This window comes from Manacus candei, unplaced genomic scaffold (genome assembly GCF_025592945.1).
Source record: "Manacus candei isolate 608988 ecotype Guabito, Panama unplaced genomic scaffold, ASM2559294v1 h1tg000033l, whole genome shotgun sequence".
NCBI classification, from domain to species: Eukaryota; Metazoa; Chordata; class Aves; order Passeriformes; family Pipridae; genus Manacus; species Manacus candei.
In genome coordinates this window covers 6,079,469-6,095,818 of record NW_026138081.1, presented here as the reverse complement: position 1 = coordinate 6,095,818, position 16,350 = coordinate 6,079,469, and the positions used below count along the sequence as shown (strand labels likewise).

General features: G+C 41.0%; 1 protein-coding gene across 11 annotated transcripts in view; it reads right to left on the bottom strand.

The window, feature by feature from the left end:
• SIPA1L1 (signal induced proliferation associated 1 like 1) overlaps positions 1 to 15,914 on the bottom strand; it is a 215,175-nt gene extending 199,261 nt beyond the window's left edge. For 5 of the 11 annotated variants that reach the window (XM_051791500.1, XM_051791498.1, XM_051791501.1 and 2 more), the window contains exons 1-2: positions 13,805 to 15,912; positions 13,181 to 13,396 (exon numbers count right to left, since the gene is read on the bottom strand). The gene's annotated coding sequence lies outside the window, so the exon portion shown is untranslated. Of the gene's footprint in view, positions 1 to 13,180; positions 13,397 to 13,804 lie in introns of all 11 variants that reach the window. The other 6 variants (XM_051791499.1, XM_051791504.1, XM_051791507.1 and 3 more) reach the window with 2 other exon arrangements.
• Between the last annotated feature and the right edge of the window lie 436 nt (positions 15,915 to 16,350).

Genomic DNA, 16,350 nt, shown 5'->3' with positions numbered 1-16,350 from the left:
CCTTCTCAACTCGAAGGAAAAAGGAATCAAAGATCTCCATTCTCAAGAGCAATGGGAAGGAAGGCAAGAGCCCAGTGAGCCCAGATTGCACATCATATGGCAGTTGCTGAGGGAGAGAGGAAGAAAGAGGACTGTGGCCCAGTTACTGTTTCACATGGTGCCACTGCCACAGACAACCAAAGTCAATACCAATTTATTCAAAGACCTTCCCTTCTCAGATGGATAGAAACATTTAGTTTTGCCTCTTTAAGAAGGGAAAGATATCACATTGATTATAATGTTGCAGGTTGCAATCTCAAGTTTAAAAATACATCATTACAAATTCCACTTTACCTACAAACTTACTAACCAACAATCAAAAAGCATTACAAGTGCAGAAGATTCAACCTTTTCTAGAAGTCAGGATGTTCTTTAGATAGTGTCTCCTATCACTTGTCCAGTAAGACCCGAACAGTAAGTCAGAAAAGAAAAAAATTTGAAGAAAAAAAATGCTTAAGTTTTAACAGGTCAGACAAGCAAAATCAAGAAGAAAACCATCTTTCATACTCATCCCAACAACTCTTTTCAACCAAGCCTTACAACACACTTGCTAGAAAGCACAGGCAGCAAGAAGGAAGGCAAGAGTGTCTGGACACAGTGAACTGGGAGGGCAGCAAAAGGGCAGGATCCCATTTGTTTGTGCTCATCTGCTGGACTCCAGGTATTCGCTCGCATAAGTTTGTTGGGCGAGCCTTGGAACATTGAAACACCTCAGTAGCACAATGAAAAGATTCTTGAGAAAAGGTAGTATGAGAAAGCTTCTGGTAACCAGTATTCCATTTGTCAACAGTAACACTGGGGGGGTGGTATTTCAAAATACTCTGGAGGGAAGAAGACATTTCCCTGATCCAAAGCGATTTCTTCTACCAAAAAAACCCCACAAAAACTGCTCACACAGTGGTAGTGTTAACTATGGGGAGGAGGGGGTGGAAGGTGGGGAGGTGTCGGGGAAGAGAAATCTCACAGGACACTTTAATGACAGAAACTATTAAGCAACCTAAATACAGGTACCACTACAGGCTCCCATTACATTTTGTCTTCTGCACTTTTCTGGAAGATTTGGCAGAAACATGCATAGAATAAGCAGATGTACTAAGAAAGCCTTGGTACCTTCAAATCTCTCTCATATTTGACTGGATTTGGTATATAAGAATATACACACTCCAGCTGAAGTTCCTCCCATGCAATTGCATCCATCACACCTCCTCTGGTATCCAATAACAATGTGTGCTGCAGTTCTTGCCAATGCTGGAACTCAGTCTTATCCACTCACTGCTCTGCTTTTACAAGGCCTGTTGGACACCCCTACGTGTCCATAAGGACACCAAAAAAATCAAAATATTTATCAAGTTGGGGAGAAGAAAGAAGTTTTCAGGAGAAAGACAAACTGGCAGCCACACACAGAGCATAACCACACAAGCTGGTTTCCATAGTAAACCAGAAACTTCGAGGGCAACCTTGCCTCAAAGCTGTTATCAGAAATGTAGGATACAGTAACTGCAGTCTCAGCAGCGAGTGCCATGCAGCACAGATACCAGAGCCAGTGCTGAGCTAAAGGGCACTATCCACATGCTTGCTAGAACTAAAAAACTAAATGAAGAAACTCCAAGAGTGATGATGTAAGGCATGTTGGCTGACTCTCAGGGCACAGGGGCAGCAAGGATGTTATCTGAAGTACAGCCACATGTAACTTTTGAACATAAGTCTTCCTGAACGTGACTTGAGAGCCTACACCAGACATTAATCCAGACTTAAAGGAATACTTTAAGTAAAAATACATTTTAATGGCCTTAGATTTGACAATGTCTACACATTTTGTTTACACATATTGGATGCAGCCTGTTTCATTCTTTTTGTGGTTTTATAGACCTTCTCATTCTCTATTGCTACAGGTCAAGATGCACAAGAGCTCACTAAAATAGGGATGTTTAGCAGACTACTAAAAACCAAGGCAATCTATTCTAGTATTACTTTAATTTGTAGCATGCCAGCTACTATGCTGGTACCATTGATCTTCTGACCTTTGAGCTAAAACCACTGGACTACCACCAGAACCAGAAATGCAACAGCCACATCAGCACAACACTGTCCCTTAGCTTGAAGGGGAGGCTGGTTAGCTCACATGCAGTGCTATGGTACTGCTATTAAATGCTATCCACTTGCAACTACAAACTCAGCAGTGTGCTACATTGTGCCATGCAGGCACTGAGAGCTAAAGATATAATAGTAAATAAAATCAGTCCAGGGCACAGGTTTGAGCACTAATTTGTAACTGTTGTGGTTTTGTTCAAGTTTACTAAGGGCCATTGATGTACACGAGATCCTATGAGGCCACGGACAGTTCCTGGTAAACAGCAGGAGTCTGAGCTGAGCAGACCCACTCCAGAGCAGAAAGCGGGCTGCAGACAAGTGCAGATGGAGTCATTACCTTCCTCTGAGCTGGCTCAAGAGTCTCCAAGCACAGCTTTACAGCTAGTTACAAATAAATTTGCCCGTAGTAGGATGAAATCTAAAGCCCAAGGCAGCTTCTGCTCTGAACGCTTTACAGATTTCTCATGTGTGTGTTAAAACAACTTGCTCAAGGGCACCTGCATTTCCTTGCTTCACAAAGTCAGTGAGGTAAACTAATGAATGAATTCAAGGCACTGATATTACAGTAACGTCACATCAAAATACAATCTCATTAGTACCCATAAATAAATAAATGAAGTAGAATACACACACTGCAGAGCAGCACAATTATCATGCAACTATGCTGCATCACATTAGCTATGTAGATGACTCTGTATTCTTGCCTAAGATGTCCGATTAGGGCTCTAGCCCTTTCCAGTCCATGAAAGTACAGACACAAGTACAAAATACTTACCTGTTGTCAATGTTTTAATTATCCTGCTTGATTCATTTTCCATATTTTTTTTTAATCAAGTCAGGTAGAATAGTCTAAAACTAAGTGGAGGGGGGGGTGTAAGGAAACCAAACTTCATCCCAAAAGTAATTGTTTCTGTCATCAGTAGAAATCATTTACAGAACCTTCCCCACACAAACCCTCTCTGTCCCAGCGGCCTTCCTGCTCCTCACATGTAATCATGAGACTGGACAACTTGTTTGCGTTCACAAGACAAGAAAAGAGAGTGCGCTCGAAGTTGTATATTGCTATTAAAACAGTCCCTCCCCCTGCAGCCAAGTCTCTGACCATCTAGTGTTTCAGAAGAGATGACTGAGACTAGGTGATCCGTTCCCCAAGGGACAGCTACACAGCTCAAGGGGCACACTACAAGCCTTTCTCAATTATTTTTCTTCTGAGGAAGAGTCAAGCAACTATTCAGTACAACCATTCAGTGAGAATGACAAAGCTCAATTTCACAAGTAGTTTTATTAACACTGCATACGTTCATCTCAAAGAAATTCAGTACTAATTAACACTGTTATAAACTGAACAGCAGGAGTACTTCAATAGCATCGTTAAGTCTTTGGTTCAAAATTTTGAGCACGGGGATAACAAAACACACTGACTTGCAACCCAGGGTGCCAGTATGCAAGCAGCTAACCTGATTGAGTTGCCATGTATTTCAAGAGCTTTTGGCATCTCAGCTAAGTACTAAGGTGATAACGAAGAAGGGTTACAGCAAACAAGATAGCTATTAACGTTTTAAGCCAACAGAACAATCACTCAGCACTAATGCAAGACTCAAAAAGAAAAAACCCACCACCTTCAGAAAGACATTTCTTCTACCTGGCAAAATAGCTTTGAACCTCTGACACAAAAAGGTTTTTGTACCTCCTTTATCAGCAACAAGAAAATACTATAATGCAGAAACCAACCACTATTTAGGGGTATTTTGCATTACACTACACATACCATTACTTCATTTTCAAAAGTACTATTAAACACTAACATTATATTACTTTTACCTGCAAGCACAACACCCACATACTGCTGCAGAGCCAAGTTTTTATTGAAACTTGTAAAATGCTACTGAAATAGAGAGCACTGTTCCACAAGTCCTTTTCTTTCCCCATGTAAAAAAGTGAACATGAAAAACCACACATTCAGATACACTGTTTATACTGTCCTCGTGTAACTTCTCCATTACAAGGAATAAAGTTCTAATTTGTAGCTAAGTTTTAAGTAAGAATTTAGCTGTGTTTTCTGACAATACCTGGAAAAAAGCTAAGAAGTCTGAAGGAAAGCAGGATTTAACTTAATAAATTAGTCAGAATTTTAAGCATTTAGCATCATTTTTATCAAGTTGTGCTGATTCTTCTCTCACCTTTGTTCAAATGGATCTTCAGTTCTTTCACTTTTAAAACCAGAAAAATTAGACATCTCTGGACCCTTCTTTTCTAAAGTATAACACTCAGGAAAAAGAGGGAGAGAGGAAGGGAGGGACAGAAACACAATGTGATTCACTTGTTCATACATTTTTAGCTACAGTATTTAAACACAACTCAAAAAATCGCTTCTTCAGTACTATTCTCTACCAAAAAGTATTAGTCATGCTAACTCTGGATGCTTTAATGCCATGTCAAGTAGAAGCTCACTACTCCGCCAGAAATCTTTCAGTCTTCCACATTAGAAACACTGGTAACTCAAAGGCAAACAACACTACAATTAAGATTCTTCCTCATATGAACCCAACTTTAGTACAAATAGACAATGATCTAACAATTTTTATTGTTACTACCCTCTCCAGCTTCCCTAATGTTCACAATGCTACCTTCCAATATGTTCCAAACAAATAAGTGATCAAAGCATTACTTTAATTTAAATCTGTCCACTAGCTCTCTATTTCACCCATTACTTTTTCAAGTTTCACCCTTGCTAATCCTTATTACTTCTTCCTATTACTCGTAACTGAAAGATTAAATGATTACATCATAGGAACATTTGGTGACTGCTATAAATTGCTTTTGTTTTTTGGTTTTAAGCAAAGTGCAAGTTACAAAAAATAAGGAACAGTAAAGGTCTCTTCCCTCATCCAGCACTTCAGATATTTTCTATCTCTGAGCACTTTGTATTTCTACAGGAGGCAATGTTTACCTTGCATATGATTATTTTTCATGTAGCCAGCCCTACACAACTTCGAAGTTGTCCTGAATGAAATTGACTGTTCCCCCTGCCTCTATTTTCAGAATGGATGCACTACATCTCTTAGTTTAACAGCACATTCACAACATGTGCCCTCTTGCCCTTGGCAGGCATAAAGTTGTTGGCAGTTTGAGGTAGGTCATCACACTTAAGATTCACAAACCAAAAAGATACTTCAACAATGCAAGAATGGAAAAACTCAACCTAGCTGCTCAGGTATGTAAGCATCAACTTACATACTAAAAAATTAGATTTAATGATGCCAGCAATCAGTAGATAATGACTAACTCCTGTTAAAATAACAATGATGAGCACCCTTCGCAACATTTAATTACTGCTTATTATCACACCTTTGTTTTACAGGAGATGTGCTTTAAATTACCAACAAATTTGAAAGTCTTTAGTGCATCAACACTACATACACAGGTGACTAAATCTGGAATACACGGTAGACTGTTGCATGTTCACAGCCAATTCCAATACTGTTGTTTGGAGACAGAGTAATATCTTCTGTTCTCAAACGTTATGTAGCATATTAATTAACCTTAAAATTTTTCTGGCTGAAAATAGAAGTACAATAGTCCAGGATTAAAATAAAAGAAACCCTGATGATTTTAGTATGTGATAACCCTATAAAGCTCTGCAGATCTTCTGGCTTTGCCTAGACAGGGAGATAATTGTATAATAAGACAAGAATTAACTTAAGGCTCTCAAATTATTCCATGGTATGTATCCTGCAGTTCAAATAGCAGAGTGGAAGTGTCTGTGGCAGGTAATACTCCAGCCTACCAGAACCATTCATGTCACTGCACAGGCATGCCCCAAAAACCCACAGAACTTAATACAAAAAAAGCCTTCTCAATTTCAAATGGATGGTATGTTTTGAGACTATATTAGAATTTTCCTTTTCTTAACAGAGGCATCCTAGCAAAGACTCTCCTACTATCTGTGTATGGCAATGCACTAAACAGTACTAGATTCAGGACATCATGGGAATTTCCAGAGTTATGTCAAGTACGAATCGATGATTACTCTGCAAGATGATGCAGAAGTTGGGGGGGGAGATTAAAAAAAAATAAGATTGACCTGTCAACACTTCCTTCTTCAAGGCAAAAGAAGGGAAAGAGAAAAGAAAAAAAATCTAAGGAAAGGACAAACTATGTTAACAGTTTTTACATATGTATCTCCTTTTTTCTTCACTTCTAAATGTTTGCTTTAGCAAAAGCTTGGGGAAAGCATCAGGTTTCACTGTTTATTCCAGCTAGGGTATAATCAATACAGTACAGTCTGTTGAACTATTTTATTCTGATTCATACAACAAGCTGTTAAATACATTTGGAAAGTAGAAGATCGGTGCCAGTATCACGTGATTCATGAAGATATGTTTATTTTCAAGGCATGAGAATGCTAAACCATAACTTTCTTCAGCACAATTATGCAGTTCTTCTGCATGAACTGAATGCATAAAATCCAATTTCAGCCCTTCCAATCTGAAAAGAAATAGCAGAAATCTCAACTGCATCCAGCAGAGGCAGGGAAGGCACTCCAGGATTTATTTGTTGGGGTCTAGTAATGTCTTCTATTTGACACACGCAACAATATTCCAAATATAGTATCAAACACTTCAGCTTTTAAAAATTTTTTAAAAATCAGATTGGTAGTTCAGAAAGTGAGGAGAAAAGCACTGTCCACAAAAACAAAAAGAGATCTTTAAATAGTTCCGAGATAAGAACTGTAATGGCTTGCGTAGCAGTAACATGTTTAAGCCTGCAGTTTCAGTTTCATCACCCATTGTCTTTTTTTTTAAAAAACACACAGACAAAGTCATGCTACACCTCAGAAATGTGAAAAACCAAAAAATAAAGTCTGATCTTTGCCACAGTTTCTTCAGCAAGAGCAAATTTGTGCTCTGGCCCTGCCAAAAGACAAACGTTCAAGACGTGTATGTTTCTGCTTACATGAGCCTCTTGAGGGAAAATAAATAAGTACTCACACACCCCAGCTCCCCCCCCTCTTCTTGCGTGCCCACAGATAAAGGAAATGGGGTTTCCTGTTGCAGGTTTGCAACCTGAGAGCCAGCACTAGGAAGCCACGATAAACTGACACCAGCGGTAGTGCTGCTACCCCTGCGAGAGACATGAAACGAGCTGGACGCCAGAGTAAAAGTGCTTCACATTAGTTAAAAAAAAATTGCCACAAGGATGGTCTTCATTTTTAAAAGTTGTTTAAATTGTACCTACAATAGCATTTCCAAGAGCAGTGCCCCTTGAGGAGCCCTCCAGCTATCACCAGCTAGCAGTCTGCAGAGCCCACAGCTGTTTAACTCAAGAGCCCAACCTCCTGCTGGAGGAGGGCTGGCTTCCACATTGCTCCTAGTGGCTCATGGCTTTGTCTTGTCAAGCTTTAAAAGTCTCCAACGATGGAAATTCACCAGTCACTACTGGGGGGTCTATTAAATGCTTAACCACCCTCAGAACAGTTAATTTCTATAGTTGTTTAGGTGTGCATAAACTAGAATTCTCCTAGAGGAAACTAAGTTAAAAATCCCTCCCCAGAAGTTCACAAAGTGTGGCCCAACCCTTAAGGGTCATAATGGTCCAAGGGGACAAACCACATCTGTGTTGGGAACATTTAGGAGTTAGTTTAGGAGACCAGACTAAATTCTGCCCAAACTAAAATTACCCAAATACCAAGATGTTGATCTGGGAGACTTGACACCCCTACTTTCAGCCATAGACCCACTTCTTCTCTGTCAAATGATATGCTAGTGTTAAGACCAAGTGACAAAGCCATGCATACAAGCAGCAATTTTGAAATCAAATGAAGGAAAGAAGCACTCTTGGAAACAAAAAGAAAGGAGAAAAAAAAAGCCAGGAAATAACCCCTCCTGTAAACACCAGTCATCATGGATCTGCACCAACACATCATATGACAGGGTGAACTGATTTTGAGCGAGCAAATAAGAGCAGTAGCTTATAATAAGACCAAATAAAAAACTGGCAATACAAAAATAAAATTGCAATCATTTGAAGAAGTTACATGAAAAAAAAAAATGTTCCTGGGTCTAAGCTGTGTGGTGCTTAGTTGCTGTCTAGGGTTAAACTGCCACAGCAACTTTTGGTCAAACAACAAATGTGTGCCTTAAAAATGCCTGTAACTCTTTAGAGAGAACTGTCTGTATTACCACCACCAAGAAAACCCAAGATATTTATCAGAGCTGCTGATGTGAACAACTAGCATAGAGAAAGTTCCGCTACCGCAGCGATCGTTTTACAGATATTATCTGCCACTCTCAAAAAAAGTTCTGAATTAATCCTATTTCACATCAGCATACAATAAGCCTGTCATTACTTATTCAAAAGTCAAAAGACAATTGATTTAGCTGATGCTGCTGTAAAATCCATCACGACTCCAGAAATGCAGAGAACAGAGCCATGCTACAAAAGCAGCCCTGGGCACATCCTGGAACCCCCCCATACACTGCACAGAGAGAGGCAGCAAGGAGGCTACGCAGCAAAGGAAGATGTTTGCTAATTTACCCCACTCTAAAAGTGAGCACTAAAATTCACAAAATAATACCAGCCAAGTATATTAAACATAACTAAGTCTCACAAGCAGACTCAACAGGCAACTTTTCTTCAAATTATGCTTAACTTTTAACCCACACTTTTTAGCCACCTAGAAAAATAACTTGTTTACCACCAATTTTGGCTGATTGAGGCTTTTTAATCCACTATAACATCACCAGTTAGGAAAAATAAGAAATATTTTGGGGTTAACTTTAAAAGTTTTCACCAAAAAAAGTCCATTTTAACGCAAAAGTTCAAAATCAACATATTTCCCAGTTTTGCAGTAACAAGGTCAACATGAGTATTTTGAGGTAAAAAACGTGTTACCTCAAAAGGTAAACAAATTACACAAAATTCAAACAACCACAACCAGAAGGTTTTTTAGCACTGAAGGTAAACCATAGGGAATCATGAAGAACAGTCCAACTTTAAAACATGCCAGCAGTTTATTTAACTTTTGATATAACTTTTTGACAACTTTATGAAATAAAACCTGGTCTTCAAAAAGCACTCCACTAATCTCCAAAATTCATCTGAAGAAAGTGTTCTTCCCTTTCTACAGAGCCTAAGACCAAAAGTAAAAGAGTATTAAAACATCAACAAAAAATTCAAAGGGCCTCTCAGGCCTAAGCATGAACCACTACTCCCAGTAACAACCCTTCCTTCTGTATTATAAACATTCACAAAAGTTTTCTATACAGTCATGCATTTTTCAGGAACTTCATCTCTCTCTTGAAAACAGACATCCATCCACTGTGCAGGGAACAAGAGCTATGACTATTGCATTTCAGCATCCAACATGGGCTCAAGTAGTATGAAGACACGGTTTTGCAAGAGAGGATCCACTTACAGACTCAGACCTTTGAAACAACCACGACAAATACTCAGTTAGCAATCATCATTCAACAGCTACCAAGAATATGAAAAGTGTTCTGTTGCTGCATTGAAAATAAGTGCTCTTTAAAACATGCTTCCATAATGAAAACAAAGACTTGCAAATGCTTAGTCTCACTTAACATAAAAGACATGTGGCAGAATCTAAATCAAATAACTCACCCAGCAAACTGGTGCCACAGAATTCAAAATTAAAGAGACTGAGACAATGACATAATTTAGCTTTACATATGCAAAGACAGACATCTAAAAACATTTTATCTGCTGATTCATGTTCAAAGGTAGCTAAAAACCCAAGCAATTCTAGTCTCTGCAACTCTTAAAGGGTTTCCTAAAGTTCAGAGTGCAAAACTACTACCAAATACGCACCGAAACCGCTACAGACAGCGTTAGTCTTGTGCTGCCAGCTGCATAGGAACTAAAAATCAAAATAAGTCAAATGCACAAAATTACTGTCACTCAGCATCACCAACAGCCATAATGTGTAGGTTTACAAGCTGGTAAGGATGCACTCCCAAAAAACACTGATTGCCTCTCATTAGAGAATATCTGAAGTCTCACAGAGCCGTCAAATCCCACTTTATAAACCTCCAGTTTGAAAGTCCCCAAACATTAAACTGAACTCAGTGAAATATCAATCTTAGACTATTTAAAAGTTGATGTCAAGTATATCCCTCTAAAGTGCAAGTCATTGAAGTCAAATCTCCCTGGAAACACAAAAGAGAACAATATAACATTTTTTTTTGCTCACAGAAAGATATGGAATATGATTAATTTTACATGCCAAATCAACAAAAGCCTCACCTAGCAGTTTTTAAAATATATGTATTTACACTGATAAAAGAAATAAGTGCACTTACTACTGCTGTATCTGTCATAACTTATTAACAAGTTAAACAAATGGCTTTCAGAATAAATGAATAAAATAAAAATCTAAAATACGGATAATGAAGTAAACAAAGCAAAGATATTAAAAGATATTAAGATAATTAAAGCATGATTTATTGACTTTTTAAATATTTAAATTAGAGAGCTGCTGAGAAATAAAAGGAATCTGCCTAAAGCCAGGAAAGCCAAAGAAACGACAGATCAAAACTATCTGCCAACTAGCCAACACTCAGGGTCAATGAGAATAAATTTCAACTTCTGATAATGTCAGCATTAGGAAAACCAACTTGTGTGACTGAAAGTTTAGAGAAGGCAGAAGCTCTGCTTCTTTACCCCAGTTGGGCATCCAGGACTTCTAACTAAATACCTTACACCAACCTTCTTGTTGAAGGGATTAAACTACTGATACGGAGGAGACTATTCCTTTTTCTTCTCTACAATAGACATGCTCTAGGACAAAACAGAGGAATAGAAAAGAAATTCAACTGGGCCTCAACCCTTTCTCTTACTAGCCTACCTCACATTTTCCCAATGTATTTCCAAAATCATCCTCTTTAAACATGACCTTACTGAAATTCAAAATAACTGGTAGGAATATTTTATGTTCTTAAGTTTTGTTCTCCTATCTATTAAAAAAAATGCTGTTATACTAATAAAACTAATAATTCTAAAACAGACATTTTAAAGGAAATACTTGAGACAGATTTACAAAACTGAGAGGACAGTAAGAGCTACATAAGAACAAAACATTCCCAAAGTGGCAGCAGAATGCTTATAAGAATGATGGAAAAAACCCTCCTTGAAAACCTGTGGGAGTGGGAAGAGGCCACATTTGGACATATTTTTTAAAACAACAGGTATCCAAAAGTTAATCCCAAACCTTAAAATAATATTTCAGACAAACATGAGACGGGGATAAAGCTCTTTAAACTTAGATGATGCAAAGGTGAAACGATGATCATACATTTTATTATAGAAAAACAGATTATATATTACATGTCTCCATATTAAGTCTTCACTCCTGGCTGCAGCTCCACCCTTTCACAGTTCTGTGTCACTGCCTACCTCTACACCTGCTAGCCTTTTTCATAAAGGAAATTTTATTGCAGCCCTCAAATAGTCAGAGCTGACATTCCATTTTGCTTCTGACTTCATGATCTAAGAGGTTCTATGAAGCACAACCTAGAGCTAAGTATGCCTATCCCAAGTAGCAATGTTGAAACTAAGCATTTTATTAACATCAGTAATACCTTCTTAATACAACGTTGTGCAACTAAGTGCACATCCTTTAATCAACTGTCCATAAATAAACATTGTTAAAATGGTGAAAAAAAAATCTTCTGTCCCTAGTTACCTAGTTAAAAAGGAGACATAGTACATATATAAAACATTCAATCATGAAAATTTTCTTTTTAGCTTTACCTAAATAGAACATATGGGGTTGTTCTTCTGAAACCAAGAAAAAATTATCCTGAAGTTCCCACAGTGTTTCTGCATTAATAACTGGTATGGCATCTGATGGCCTAAGGCATAAAAGCCTTGACAGTGAAACACAACTTACAGATCTCTCTCTGCGATTACAGCTGCCACAAACTTCTACCTTAGTACTTTAACGTCTCTCCCACCACTCCAGCTGAAGGGGAATGGAGTGTAGCCAGCAATACATTCCAAATAAATAATAACCACACTCTCCATTAAAGAAAACAATATTAGTGCCCAGTTAGTACTTACAGTAAAAGACTGTTTTCCCTTTTACAAAACTGGTTTATGTCTTAAATTAAACAAATGCTTAATTTCCATAGTTAGCAAGAGGAAAAAAAAAAAGCCACTAAATCGAAATTCCATCATGAAAGGGTTGCTTTCTAAAGAAAACACCAATCTTGGTTCACCCATACAGATCTGGAACCTAATGAAATCTGACACCTTTACTCTGAAGACAAATTTGCATTGTATTATCAACTAAGGCTCCACGCTCACAAATGCACTTCATTCAGCATGCAGTAACGGGTTCATTGAAGCAGCATCACTAAAATTTTTTAAAGCAATTTTGCTGGCAAAAATTTTAAATGCAATTTGGTAAACAGTATTATCAAAAAAATGCCTCTATATTATTCTACTGGTAAAAACGTGCCCCCTTGATCTAAAATATACAGATGTTGTGGCCAAGGTTATACAAGGAGATCTTCATTGAGTAATTCCCATTTTGTATCACTGCTTTACCAGACATGAATGAGAGCATTCCTTATTAAATGAAGTGAAGCTGCATCACAGCTATCCAGTGCAAATAATAGAGATATTTTTAAATATAGCATGAGAACGTTAACATCAGGACTTCATGTAATGAATAAAACCGGGAAAGAGCAAACGAACTCAGCTTAGGAGGGTTATCGCCTTCTCATCTACCTTTCCTTGCTTCTCCACGTCCTTCTCCCTCCCCATAAGATCCAGTTTAAGACATTCCCTGTTTTCCCACTTTTCCAGGTTCCCAGTGAAGAAATCAACCATCCGCAAACGTTTTGTTCCTCCATCCCCCTCTCGTGAGCTAAGCATTCAGAACATCCCCACTGGCACTGCCTCCAAATCACCTAATTGTTATCATTATTGCCTTCTCAGCATCGGCTCAGAACAAAACCAGCCCCACTACACCCTCGCTGGCTATAAAAAGTAAAGAAGGGGGGGGAAATACTGAAGTGCAACTTACAGCGGCGAACAAGAGCCAAGTTATCTCCCGAACCGCGGAGGCGAGCGGCGTGTGCCGCTCGGGGCCGCGGGGGAGCGCGTCCCCCGCCGCAGGGCGGGCTCGGCGCGGCCGCCTCCGCAGGGACGGGCGGCGCGGGAGCCGCGGAGCGGAGCGGGGCGGGCCGCCGCCGCTCACCGCCGCCTCCGGCCGCGCTGCTCCCGCTCCACGCTGCCTTTCCTGCGGGGAAAGAGACACAAATCCGGAATACAGCACCCGGCACGGCTCGCTGCAGGGGTACTCGCGCCCGACCCGCCCCGAGGCTGCCGGCACTGGGGGCTCCCGCCGCCCCGGGGGCGCACGGGGCGGGCGCCCCCCACCCGGCTCCGGGCGCTGCGGCGGGAGGGGACTCTGCGCACCACTTTCGCCCGGGCCCCCTTGCCCTCGTCTCCATTAACCCCGGGCTGTCGGGCTGGGGGCGGCCCAGCCCCGGGGCTGGGGGCCGTTCCCCCCGTCGCACGTCCACCCAGCCGCCCGCACACCCCTTCGGCCAGCGGCACGGCGGCTCCCCACGCCCGGCTCCGCGCCAGGAAGGAGAGGGCACGGCGCGCAGCCCGTCCCGGCTCGGCGCTGCCGCTCGCAACTCACCCAACAAAGTTGCGGCGACGGCTGCCGGCGGCTCGGCTCGGCTCGACTCGGCTCGGCTCGGCTGGGTTCAGCTCAGCTCAGCTCAGCTCGACTCGACTCTACTCCGCTCCGTTCGCTGGGCTGCGCCGGGCTGAACGCGGCACTCCCGCCCGCGCCGCCCGGGATGAGCTCACCCCGCCGCGCTCCGCCCGCTGCCGCTCTCGCGAGAGAGGCCGCCTCGCCACCCGCCCGCGCGCCGGCGGCGTTCCCATGGCAACAGCCAAGCGCCGGGCCCAGCGGGCGGCACAGGCCCTAGCCTGGCTCCCTCCGTTTTGATTGGCTTTTCCCCGTTTTAATCTTTGCATCGCTTTCCATCCTCCTGGAGACCTGTAGAGAGAAGATCGCTGCAATTGCTGCCACAAAGTCAAAACCTTCCGGTACCGGATAGTATATCCCAAGCTCTTTTGCTGCCAAATTAAAATGGATTATCTCTCTAGATATCCACCACAGATAACAAATTAACAACAATTAAAAAATTAGTATACATCAACATCACCCCTTCTTCTGCAGGAACACTGCTCTGTTTTCAAATGGCCAAAATTTTGAACAAAACTAGCTTTGGGTAACCCATTCTGGATACTCTGCTGGTGGTTGTTATTGTCCTCGGCTTGATAGGACATTGCCAATCTCAGTTAAACCACCGTGACTGAAGCTTTCCCTGAAATAAGGACACTCCAGAAAACACCTCTGATTTGGGCTGGCAGCGTTCCAGCAACGTGCAGCACAGTGATAGCTAGAACAGCCGAGCTGTGTTGAGCAGCTGCTCTGCTACAGAGATGGTAGCTTCACTCCCCCATTCACTTTCCAGGAATGTCAGGACAGCAAAGACCAACAAAACTTACATACAGCTCCAAATGGCTTGATGTCTTCTGAAGAGTCGGTACTGATGTTTAAATACCACGGTGTTTAGTATTGTAAAAATACCTGGATATCCAGAGAGCAATCACTCTCTTACGGGTTTCCAACTTGAAGTCACAACTCCTGCAGGTGTTAAGGGGTCAGAAAAGCACTCCCAGTGTCATTTTCATGAGCAGAAAAAATGTTATGGATGGACAAAGAACTGATCCCAGTGATGCTCCAGCATGTAAAAAAAATCAGAATTGACAAACCAGGAAAATAAACAGGAACATTTTCAGTAATTTAAATATGTTTACCTTATATCACCCACCTAAAAAGCTCAGTGATTTTTACTTAAAAGTTTTTTATTGACAGCTGTAGCCCCACTCTTATAGAGGGAAGTCCAAAGAGTCTTACAGTCCTTGGGTACATACACATAACAGCACTGTATGTGACTGCAGCATCAGAACTGTGGTATGCAGTTACTGAATTTGCCTTCATCAGAGGAAATTAGATAGTAAGGCTTGCAAGTTCTTTTCTGAGGTTAATGAGGCCAGCACATTCCCAAACCGTTTCTATGATCTTCCTTCACACGCTGCTGATGTGTCTGATCTTAAGATGAGGAAGATATTCAGAAGGGTCACATAGGAAGGGAGTCTCTGACACCAAACACCAGCCCAGCCTACGAGCTATCTGAGATGAGGCCACAGTGAAGGCACACACCCTTGGCTGCAGTTCAGCCCAGAGCTGGCTCCTTCTCCCAGGCTCCTGTAGTCTCTCCCTGAATCCCAGATCTGAGAGGTCGACATCTGGTAGTGCAGGGGTCCCAGTGTGAGGGCTGCTGGTGTGAGATGCTGGTCTCACTACATTTTCCCCATGCATGATGTCTAGAGCTGTGGTGTCAGAATATCCAGAACTCATTTACTTTCTTTTTGTGCAAGTACAAACATTTCTGTGTCTTTATAATTAAGCAATTATTAATTGGGTTTGAAGCGGGGAGAGAAGGAGAATTCAGAGTTTACCTCCTCTGTCTAAGGAAGTCATCAGAATAGCTGATCTAGAATAAGAAGGATAAGAGGGGGCTTATTCCAAAATAGTTGTCTTGCCTCAATAATGCACAACTAATTCCAGAACAAAAGGACTCTCCTCCCTTCTAAAGAGCACTCGTACATTGGCCTTTGCTTAAGTAGCTGTTACAGAATGAAGGATACGCAGTTGGTTTCCCCTTGGAGACAAGCCTCAAGAACTCCAAGAATTTCTGAATGCCAAACCTTCTTCTGCTACTAATTTGCTGTGTTGCCATAGGCAAGTCACTTCATTTCTGTTTTAATATTCTCCTTTAAACAGAAAGGGAAAATGACACAGTTATTTACCTCAGAAGAGCAAGGTGAATGTAAATTAATTAACATTTATGTTGTTCTCAGAAGATCTGGTTTTATGAAAGGGTAGATAGTAGGACTGTTTCTGAGTAGATCTGACTGGAAATATTGGAAGCACAGGGAAAATTTGGCTAAGAATCTGAACTACCCTGAAACTGAGTGCGGAATTTATTCATTGCTGAACAATGAGCATGTGAAAGTCTGTAACAGTACACCCTTCCAAGAAGCATTACGATTTAGATATACAACTCACCAGAAAAATAGATTAAGTAATTCACATAGTGATGATTT